Source organism: Leptosomus discolor, chromosome Z (genome assembly GCF_034619465.1).
Source record: "Leptosomus discolor isolate bLepDis1 chromosome Z, bLepDis1.hap2, whole genome shotgun sequence".
Lineage (NCBI taxonomy): Eukaryota > Metazoa > Chordata > Aves > Leptosomiformes > Leptosomidae > Leptosomus > Leptosomus discolor.
Genome location: NC_141419.1, coordinates 53036977 through 53047772, shown reverse-complemented (window position 1 = coordinate 53047772; position 10796 = coordinate 53036977). Strand labels below are relative to the sequence as shown.

Here is a 10796-nt window from a genome sequence, read left to right as displayed (position 1 = left end):
CTGAGTCTGATCTCACTTCCTATCTTGGGAGGCCTGTTGAAAACACCATAGGACCAATATAGGGCAGACAGTTTGGTTCTACTTGGTGTCTCATGTAGTAAAGGACTATATTGGGAACATCAATTTGAGGCCACCGAAAACCAAAACAGACTCAATGCAGCTGAGTTATACCTAACCCTAGCTATAATCCCTAATCCAAACCCTACCCTAATGCTAAACCCCTAGCCCCTAACATCTAACCGTAACACCCTCACTATAACCCTAAATTTTAATGACCATAACCCTAATCCTGATGACACTAACCTCTAACTCTAACCCTAAACCCTAGCCAACCCTGACCTCTCACCCCAAATTTAACCCTAACCCCTAAGAGGAGACACTTTGGACCAATGTTTCACTGCAGGCATGAGTAACCCCAAAAAATCAGGACTAATACAATGTTAACATATAGCTGTGATCTTTCTTCACCTCCCCTTCTGCAATATGGACAGCTCAATTAACATCATAAGAAGGTGTTCATAGTCCTTTTAAACTCCTAGTTATTTCCCACAACTCATAAAAAAAGTCTTGGTGGGGCTGGACAGTAGTGAAGGTTTTTTTAATCAACTCCGAGCAGTCTTACCTGGGAATACTTAAACCATTAGGCCCAGGTTTCAGAGTCTGAAGGAAAGGATGTCTTGTTGCTGTTATGAAGAGAGGAGTTGGACATTTGGTTTAATCAGAAAAAGGAGTGCTTTCTGTAGCTGTAATCATTTATCTAGTTATGTTTTTATTGTCTTCGTAATTTACAGATCATTAAACTGCAAGGACAGAAATACAACCAGAAATATTCTTGACTTGCTTTCATTAGACCAAAAAGAAAATTTTAAGTAAACAGCAGTCCCCTAGCTGAACCATGTTTTACATTCTAGAAAGATAAATTATTCACTCAGACTCCAAAACAGAATTCTATCTGAACCATCAAGCAAATTTAGTGATTGAACACAGGCTCAGGCATATTTAAGCAAGGGAGACAACTGTTTCATTCTCACAGGAAGGACAAATCAAGACAAAAGGCAGACACAACTGTTTGCATTTCTTACCTCAACTTCTTCAGGAGGCCTAAGTTAGTCATGCTCCTTCATTCCAGCAGTTTCTTATACCTTCTCTGGACTTGAACTTTTTTCTTTTTTTGGATCAGATATAGCGATTTCCCTCTCTGCCAGTCCCCAACTCCTTAATCCCTTCATCCCCAGCCTTCTTCTACGTCTACTTCCTCTTCTCTCTTTCTCTTCTGTTAATTTCCCTGTGTTCTAATCCTTATTTCTGTTTCCTCAGTTTTTTTGTTTATCCCAATTATAAAAAAACACGTGATGATTCTTTTCCCCAACGGCAGGTTGCCTTGAGCCTCACTGGAAGAATATGGGAAGTAATGCAGCTCACCATTATCAAATTTCACTCATACAGCCTCTAGCAATGTGACAGCTATTTTGATTTAAAGCAGTGAGGTTTTAGCCTTCCTGAAAGGCATACTAGCTGATAGCCATTTTGAATTAGCAGAAAATTGGCGTATTTGTAACCAACAGCTATGGGACATTTGCAATATCCCATGTCACAAAAGAGGACATCATGACAACTGACAATGTTTTCTCTTACGTTGGCCTTTATCTGTGTGATCACTTCCCTTTAAATGTCAATATAGTTTATATTTTACTACTATATAAAAGTGTGCTTGGATCAGAGAAGTCTGCAACAGGTGTAGGCCCCTAAATAACCACAACAGTGTGCGCGCCTAAATTAATCACCCTTCCTTGCTGTTACCCTGCAACTTCATCTGGGGACCCCTGCGCAAAAGAATGTAAAACAGAATATGGCCTCATTGGGATTGAGTTCCAACACTTTCTAAGGAATTGCTGTAACATTTCTTCTAGAGAAAAAGATGTTCTCTTCCTATCACACACACAAAGAAACAGCTGAAAGATTCAGGTAAGCTTACTGCAACTGTCTACTCATTATTGATCCTCTGTTTGTTCTGCAAGGTGAATGCAAACGTTAAGACGTCATTGCATGTAAGTCACAAAAACAAAAGCGGAGGTAGCTCTGAATATGGATTCTGACTGGCTTTTTTTGTCTCTGAACGTGAAAAGAAATTTAAGCACCACTAACCCAAACCTTGAGTCCTATACAGTGGAGTAACTATACAAAAATGCAGTTCACTGCATCATCTTTAATTCTGTTGCCTATAGAAAAGCTGCTGCATTATACAGCTGATGTATTTGACATGCCGCTACTTGCAGTGCCAGTAATGCTAAAAATATAATACATGACTATATTTCTACTACAATAGCAATTAGATTATATTTCAAAGAGGAAGACATTTTAACAGAAGTATGTACAGATGATGTCAAATAGAAGCATAGAAGATATTAAAATTTTCGTTGTAAGAGTACTTCTGCAAAGTATTAGTGTTCTGTGCACATTAACATTAAGAAAACAATGAGGATGTCTGTTTGCTTGAGCCATCAATGACAATGTTGAAGGATACTGACATCTGCACAAAACCAGATATAAGTATCAGTAGTGCTCAAAAATTTCTCAAAGAATCATTCATTGTTTTAACGGATGTTTCTTTTTTTTTGCGACAAAATCTGAATAGTTAATGCTATTAAACACATTGCATAGGATTAAAAGTGTTAAGCAAATGCAAGAATGAAGCATCAACCATGCGTATTCCTGAAACAGAAGCATGTACAAACACATGACCTTTCCACAATATTGAGTATTCTGTTAAAAGTTACTCTACAGGAATCAGGAAGTTCTACTTGCTGTAAATTAAGCAGATTTACATTCAAATTATATATTAAAAAACAAACAGAAGGGACCTGAAAAAGTTACCTCATATATCCTTCCGCCTTGAGTTAGGAATCCAGAGATTTGTCTAACTTAGTCCTAAAGACACCCGGTGATGGAAATGCTACAGCTTCCCCAGCCAACCTCTTCTAGTGTTTCTTTATCTTCAGTGGTAACAAGGACAGATTAAGTCAGAAGTTATTTCTGTGTGCCCACACATAACGTGAAATACTCTTAATGCAAAAATGACTTTATATCGTAATATGTTTTAACAAATGTAAATGTTTCAACTCTCTAGCTACTTTCTGTAGCATGAAATGCAGTCTTTCAAGAACTCTTTGCAGTAGGAACTAATTAGCACTCTGAAATTTTAAATGCTTGGATGTATGATTATTTGTATTATTCACTTTTTTCCTCCTCCAGTAGTCTTCATGAAAGAAATTTTACTGTCATCACCAGCTGCCATGAAATAGGATTTACTGAACACGTTTCTGGGTTCACAGAGCCATTCCTTTAATTTATATAAAATAAAATATCCCATTTGATATAAATTGTATTCATTATTTTAATATCATTAGATTGTATGAGAAAGAGGAAATAATTTCAAAGGATAGTTTAGCTAGCTTATTAGAATTATGAAGTGCTATTGATGATACATTAAAGAAAGATAATCAAAGGAATTGGTGAAGTACTAGATATAAATTCTCTATACAGTAAACTCATTTTGTGTTATAACAATTTTTGTCGTTGCAAATGAAATGTACCACATCATTCAATTATGTTATATATATATGCTACATACCTATATATTACGTGCATCTGTCTGTTACTTGAGTACATTAAAGAGCTAGAGAATAAGACTATATTAGAAGGTAAACCTGGTCAGAACAGCTGTGAGAGGGGTCTTCCTTACCGTAGTCACAGCTGTAGGGCTATTTCTGAAACAGAGATCAAGACTGATTTGGCTGAGCACTGAACATGTTGGGAACTTGCTCTGGATCAACTTTTAAGCTACTCCTGTGACCCTGGGACTCTGCTACGCAGATAACCTCACACCTTAGAACAGCATACGCAGAAGGTGAAGACAGTGAACCCCTGCAGGATCAGATCAATGAAGACAATAGGTGGTGGAGTCATTAACAGCAGAAGTCTTAAAGAACAGGTGCCTGGGTCACATATATGAGTGATATCACAAATCCTGCCTTGTGATAGGGGATGTGCTGGATTACCTCTCAGGATCCCATAGTCCTCTTCTGACCCAGAAGTATGTTTTCGTAGTAGTAGAATGACATGCATGGGAATAGCCTGAATTTTCAGCAAAATGACCACAGTTTATAACTGTGTGCTTTTGGAGAAGTGTTTTTCTCCATATTTTACCGAAGTGTTAACTGACAGTTTTACATTCTAATAACTGAATAAAAGTTTTGGAGTCTTGATGGTTTGGAGCTTGTAGATACAACATTAAATAGATTCAAGTGCACTGGGAGCACCATAGAGCACATGTCGGTACTGCTGCTGATATTTAAAGCCACACAGACGTAAAAAAACCCTGAAAATGTCCACTTGCCTGGATGAGGCTTCTGTGGCTATCTGCACATAGAGTCTGTTTGGAGTCAATTTTTTTGGCCTCTCAGACTGGTTATAAGCAGACAGAGCACAGAGAGAAAAGTGCACTGCTGAGCAAAGCACCTCATGACACACACATCAGTCTTCAGGTCTCTTGTATGCAAGCAGGGATTCCTTGTGTGGGGTGAGTATTAGTACATATGAAGGAGCAGGGGAGCGGGGTTTTAAGCTTCAGGGGGAAGGAAGTGCAACAGAAGTTGGAGAAGAAGAAGAATATGCATATGGCCTGGCAAAAAAACAAGAGCTATTATAAGCTGCCATTGGTAGTTGTGGGTGGAACCAAATAGAACCATCATTGAAGGTGGGTGAATTTGGGATCTTCTGAATATATTTTCGATATCTATTGCTGATGTGCCCATCTAACTATAATTACAAAAATGATATATAAAAAGGAGTATTAAAGATGTTTAACAGGGATGAAAAGACTGATGGAACCCTAACTTTTAAGCTGAACAACTGATGCGTATTTACAATGGTATTAAAAAGGGGATTGCATTGAATCCACTTTTTTTTCTAGAAGAGACTGTCTGACATGAATTATACAAAGTGAAATTTGAAGTTCACGCTCACAGATAGCACAGGTTTTCCTCCTTTTGCTGCTGATGCTATTTAGAGATCTCTTTCCGAGATGAGGTTATCAGAGCCACAGCAGAGAAGAACAGAGAAAACTCAGCTTGATCCGTCTTATTGTCCTGGGTTCGGCTAGGATAGGGTTAATTTTCACCAGAAGCTGGGAGGGGGCATAGCCGGGACAGCCAAACCAAGTAGCCAAGGCGTATTTGATACCATGCTGACATCATGCTCAGTATATTAGGAGTAACGGCGGGAAGTTGCGCGGTGCTGCGGGCAGTCCGGGAAGTGAGGTGCTGCGTTCAGTGGCTCTCGCTGTACCTATTATTTCGTTAGTGATGGTGTTGTTACCGTTGTTTCTTCTTGCTTTGTGCTGTTCCATGAAACTGTTCTTATCTCTACCCGCGGGGTTTGACCCTTTTCTCCCGATTCTCCTCCCCACACGCCGCAGGGGGGGATGAGCGAGCGGCCCATGGTGCCCTGCTCCCGGGTGGGCCCGAACCACAACAGTCCTTTTTGGCACCTAGCGTGGGGCCCGAGGGGTTGAGATTTCGGCAGATTGTCCAGAGTGTTGAAAGTTTTGTTATGTACATTTGTTGTATTAGTTCAGTAACCGCGGGTCACCATGTTGGTTCATCTGCTCACATGGCGGTGCTATGTAAGCTCGTACATGCCCTATGTGCTCCCTGCGGTGATGTTTGTGACCGCTGGAAGGGGGATCAGGGCTGTCATCCTGCTCCACTGCCTAATGTCGTTTTACGATATGATTGCATCACTGGTCATGAGGTTTAGTTGGTGTCTGTACGCGGCATTGCTGTCCTGCCCATTCCTCGGGCACCTGCTTTCGGAATTTGTGACTAATCGCACACAGTCCACAGGAGAGACGGGGATACATTCTCCTGCTCTTCCACATCTCCTTCTGCCTTCAGGCTTATTATAGCAGCTTTTGAGAATTTCGAATATCCCTGAGATGCCCAAGCCAGCATGTCCTTACTGTTGTGTCTCCTGAATGTGTGCCGGGTATTACTCACAGTTAAACAACATATTTCTATGAACACCACCCAGAGATCTGCCCTGAGGCTGAATAATTCTGAGTGGCAGGGTGGGTGTGAGAGTATGGGCAAGTACATAGGACAGTGGTCGCTCCCAATGTTTTAGAATTTTGCCCCTGAACAAAGACAGAATCCTGAAAAACTAGTAAAACATTTGGAAAAGGTATCACCTTTTGCTGTCACCCTGGCAATTCTAGAGAGTCACAAATCATTGCAACATCCCCATGCCTACCGAGACCTTCTGAACACTAGTTATTGCCCTCAAGGGAAAGAGAAGGTGTCTGGACCTGAAAACAGACCAACAGGCACTACAGCTGAACCAGAGAACCAACCTGTGCCGGTATCAGTTGCCCCTATACAGAAGAAGTACATAAAGAAATCAATTCGCTCAGTGAGGGATGAAAGTGAACCACGCTCATAATGAGAACAAAAGGAAGAGGCAGAACCAGAAATAGTCACCCGATCCCTGCCCTTCAGTGAGCTGTGAGATATGCGAAAGGATTTTGGCTGCCAAGCAGGTGAGCATTGTCTGCTCCAATGCTGGGATAACAGGGCCAGTAGATTGGAATTAGAGGGTAGGGAAGCCAAGCAGCTGGGCTCCCTCCCTAGGGAAGGGGGTATTGACAAGGCAATTGGAAAGTGGACAAAAGCCCTCAGCCTCTGGAGGTGACTCCTGTCGGTCGTGAAGGAGAGGTATCCCTTCAAAGAAGGTGTTGCATGCCACCCAGGCAAGCGGACAACCATGCAGAGAGGTATCCAGTACCTGGAGGAACTAGCTGTCCTGGAGGTGATTTATAACTATCTAGATAATGAGCAGTCACCTCTAGATCCAGATGAAGTCCGATGCACACAACCCATGTGGCGGACATTTCTACGACATGCACCACCATCATATGCCAACTCATTGGCAGTAATGTCCTGGAAGGAAGGCGAGGGACAAATGGTGGATGAATTGTCTAGCCAACTGGCAATACAAAGGAAGTTTCTCTTCTTCCCTATGGGCCGGTGTCTCAGACATGGAGAAACTTTCCCGGGAGTTCCAGAAATTCAAAAAGGTTATGTCCTACTGCCCACCTGTAAGGGCCCACCTCTCCGCTATTAGAAATAGGCACACCTCTGCTGAAGAGAGAGAATGCAGAAGGTACACACCACAGGCTACCCTGTGGTTTTACTTACATGACCATGGAGAGGACATGAAGAAGTGAGATGCAAAACCCACTTTGGTCCTAGCTGCATAGGTACGTGAGTTGCAGGGGAAAACCACCACAGAAGGGAATTCTTCCTGGAAAGATGCCACTCTGGTTTCTAGTGGGAAATTGCCCAGACAGGGTAGGAGGGCTGATCCTACGTCTGATACCCCTGAAGGCACTTCTAAGTCCTTTTTACAAGAAGTCAGTGATTCTGATCAGGATTAGAGGGGCCCTGCCTCCAGCCAGGTGGAGGAAAGGGACAACCGGGTTTATTGGACAGTGTGGGTCCAATGGCCTGGCATGTCAGGCTCACAGGAGTATAAGGCTCTAGTAGACACTGGTGCACAACGTACTCTGCTGCCATCAAACTATAGAGGGGCAGAATGCATTTGTATTTCTGGAGTGACAGGGGAATCCCAGCAGCTAACTGTACTGGAAGCTGAGGTGGGTCTAACTGGGAATGAGTGGCATAAACATCCCATTGTGACTGGCCCAGAGGCTACATGCATCCTTGGCACAGACTGCCTCAGAAGGAAGTATTTCAAGGACCAAAGAGGGTACTGGTGGGCCTTTGGTGTAGCTGCATTGGAGACAGAGGATGTTGAAGAGTTGTCACCTTGCCTCGTCTCTCGGACCCTTCTGTGGTTGGGTTGCTGAAGGTTGAAGAACAACAGGTGCAAATCACTACCACAACGTTACATCAGCGGCAATATCGCATCAAACGAGACTCTCTGATTCCCAACCATAAGCTTATTCGTCAACTGGAAAGTCAAGGGGTGATCAGCAAAACTCACTCACCCTTTAACAGATCCATATGGCCAGTGCAAAAATCTGATAGAGAGTGGAGACTAACAGTAGACTATCATGGCCTGAATGAAGTCACACCGCTGCTGAGCACTGCCATGCCAGACATGCTAGACCTTCAATAGGAACTGAAGTCAAAGGCAGCCAAGTTGTATGCCGCAATTGACATTGCTAGTGCATTTTTCTCAATCCCTTTGGCAGCAGAATGCAGGCCACAGTTTGCTTTCACCTGGAGCAGTGTCCAGTGTACCTGGAATTGATTGCCACAGGGGTGCAAACACAGTCCCACAGTTTGCCATGGGCTGATTCAGATTACATTGGAACAGGATGAGGGTCCAGAACACCTGCAATACATTGATGGCATCATTGTATAGGGCAACACAGCAGAGGAGGTTTTTGAGAAGGGAGCAAAATATTTCAAATCCTCCTGAAGGTGGGTTTTGCCATAGAGTGAAGTAAGGTTAAGGGACCTGCACAGGAAATCCAGTTTTAAGGAATAAAATGGCAAGATAGGTGTTGCCAGATTCCAGTGGATGTGATAAACAAAGTAACAGCTGTGTCTCCACCAACCAGTAAAAAGGAAACACAAGCTTTCTTAGGAGTTGTGGGTTTTCGGAGGATGCATATCCCAGACTACAGTCTGAGTGTAAGCCCTCTCTATGAAGTGACACGGAAGAAGAATGATTTCAGATGAGGCCCTGAACAACAACAAGCCTTTGAACAAATTAAACGGGACAGTGTTCATGCAGTAGCCCTTGGGCCAATGTAGACAGGACAAGATGTTAGGAATGTGCTCTACACTGCAGCTGGGGAAAATGTCCCTACCTGGAGTCTCTGGCAGAAAGCATCCAGGGAGACCTGACGTTGACCCCTAGGGTTTTGGAGTCAGAGATACAGAGGATCCAAGGCCCGCTATACTCCAACTGAAGAATAGATGTTGGCAGCATATGAAGGAGTTTGAGCTGCCTCAGAAGTGGTTGGTACAGAAGCACAGGTCCTCTTAGCACCCTGACTGCCAGTGCTGGGATGGATGTTCAAAGGGAGAGTAGTCTTAACACACCATGCAACTGATGCCACATGGAGTAAGTGGGTCTCACTGATAACACAATGGGCTGGAACAGGGAGCCCCAGCTGCCCAGGAATTTTGGAAGTGATCACAAACTGGCCAGAAAGCAAAGATTTTGGAATGGAGGAGGAGGAGGAAGTGACATATGCTGAGGAGGCCCCACCATATAACAAACTACCAGACAATGAGAAGGAAAATGTGCTGTTTACTGATGGGTCCTGCAGTATTGTTGGAAAACATTGGAGGTGGAAAGCTGCTGTGTGGAGCCCCACACAACAAGTCACTGAAGCTGCTGAAGGAAAAGGTGAATCAAGTCATTTTGCAGAGGTGAAAGCCATCCAGATGGCTTTAGATATTGCTGAGATATATTAGATATTTAGATATTTGGGTGAGAATAGCCAGTGAATTAAACTGTATGATGTAAATTGCTAAATAACCCTGCCATTGTATATTGCCACTACCACAGTTGCTGTATGTCGTATCAGTGGTGTTACAGTGAGAGTCACTCAAATCAATGAAGGATGGACTTTGATGAAACAGAGTGAGAGTCAGTGGTGTTGGAACTTGAACTAGCTTCAGCAAGTTGATCCTCAAGATCAACATCTTGAACCTGCAGGCTGTGAGCATGGCCCATGTGAAATACACCAGCTGCGGGCTCCAGATGCAGCATGCAGCAACCCACCACCACCACCTTGGACAGACGAAACCCCGAAGTATAGGATCTGGGCGTGATGTAGATGGTATAGAATAAGGTGTGGATAATGTCCTGGGTTTGGCTAGGATAGGGTTAATTTTCACCAGAAGCTGGGAGGGGTTATAGCCGGGAAGGCTAAGGCCGGTGGGGCGGTCGGCTAGTGAATTGCTGTGTTCGGTGTTTCTCGCTGTACCTATTATTTCACCAGTGATGGTGGTGTTATCGTTTCTTCTTCTCTCTTTGTGTTGTTCCATTAAGCTGTTCTTATCTCAACCCGTGGGGTTTGCCCCTTTTCTCCCAATTCTCCCCACCCGCTGCAGGGAGAGGGGTGAGCAGGGCGCCTTGTAGTGCCCTGCTCCCAGCTGGGCCCGAACCACGACAGTTATGTAGAAGGAAATCACAAAATTTCCACTCCAGTGAGGATAAATTAAACATTTCCTATTAAACAGAATTGTTTTTTAGAACAATACAACTATTAGCAACTGACATTCTCAAGGATTTCTCTACCCTTTCCTCATTTTTAATGTCTGTGAGGGAACACACACTCAGGAAAGAAAAATATCTGCTTATCTCCAAATTTGCTTCCAGCCTGCTGTGAAAAGTGTGTTACCAAACAGAGACAGCATATCAAACTAAATAGACGCAGGGAAGGTTGTGTCATCCCATAAGCTCCCACACTTAACCTAAGTTAAGAGGAGAGGAGTCTCACTAGATTTGTCACAAACCGTTCCTGGATCCCAGTGGGAGAAGAGTGATGTTGATGTAGAAGCCTGCTCCATAAATGCAAACTTAAAGACTGTGGGCAGATCCCCATCAAACAGTGTGAAAATAGTTCAGGACAGGCCAGTCACTTGGAAGAGGGCAAAATAATACTGAGAAAAGTGGATATAGCTCATGATTTCTTTCCCATTGGTGCATTTTAAAGGGGTTTTTGTTGGGTTTTTGTTTGTTTGTTTGTTTTGGGT

The 10796-nt window shown here is 43.1% G+C and overlaps 1 pseudogene; it reads left to right on the top strand.

Annotated features, from left to right (window-relative positions):
- Positions 1-6819: 6819 nt before the first annotated feature.
- Positions 6820-7492, top strand: LOC147413287 (uncharacterized; annotated as a pseudogene).
- The last annotated feature ends 3304 nt before the right edge of the window (positions 7493-10796 follow it).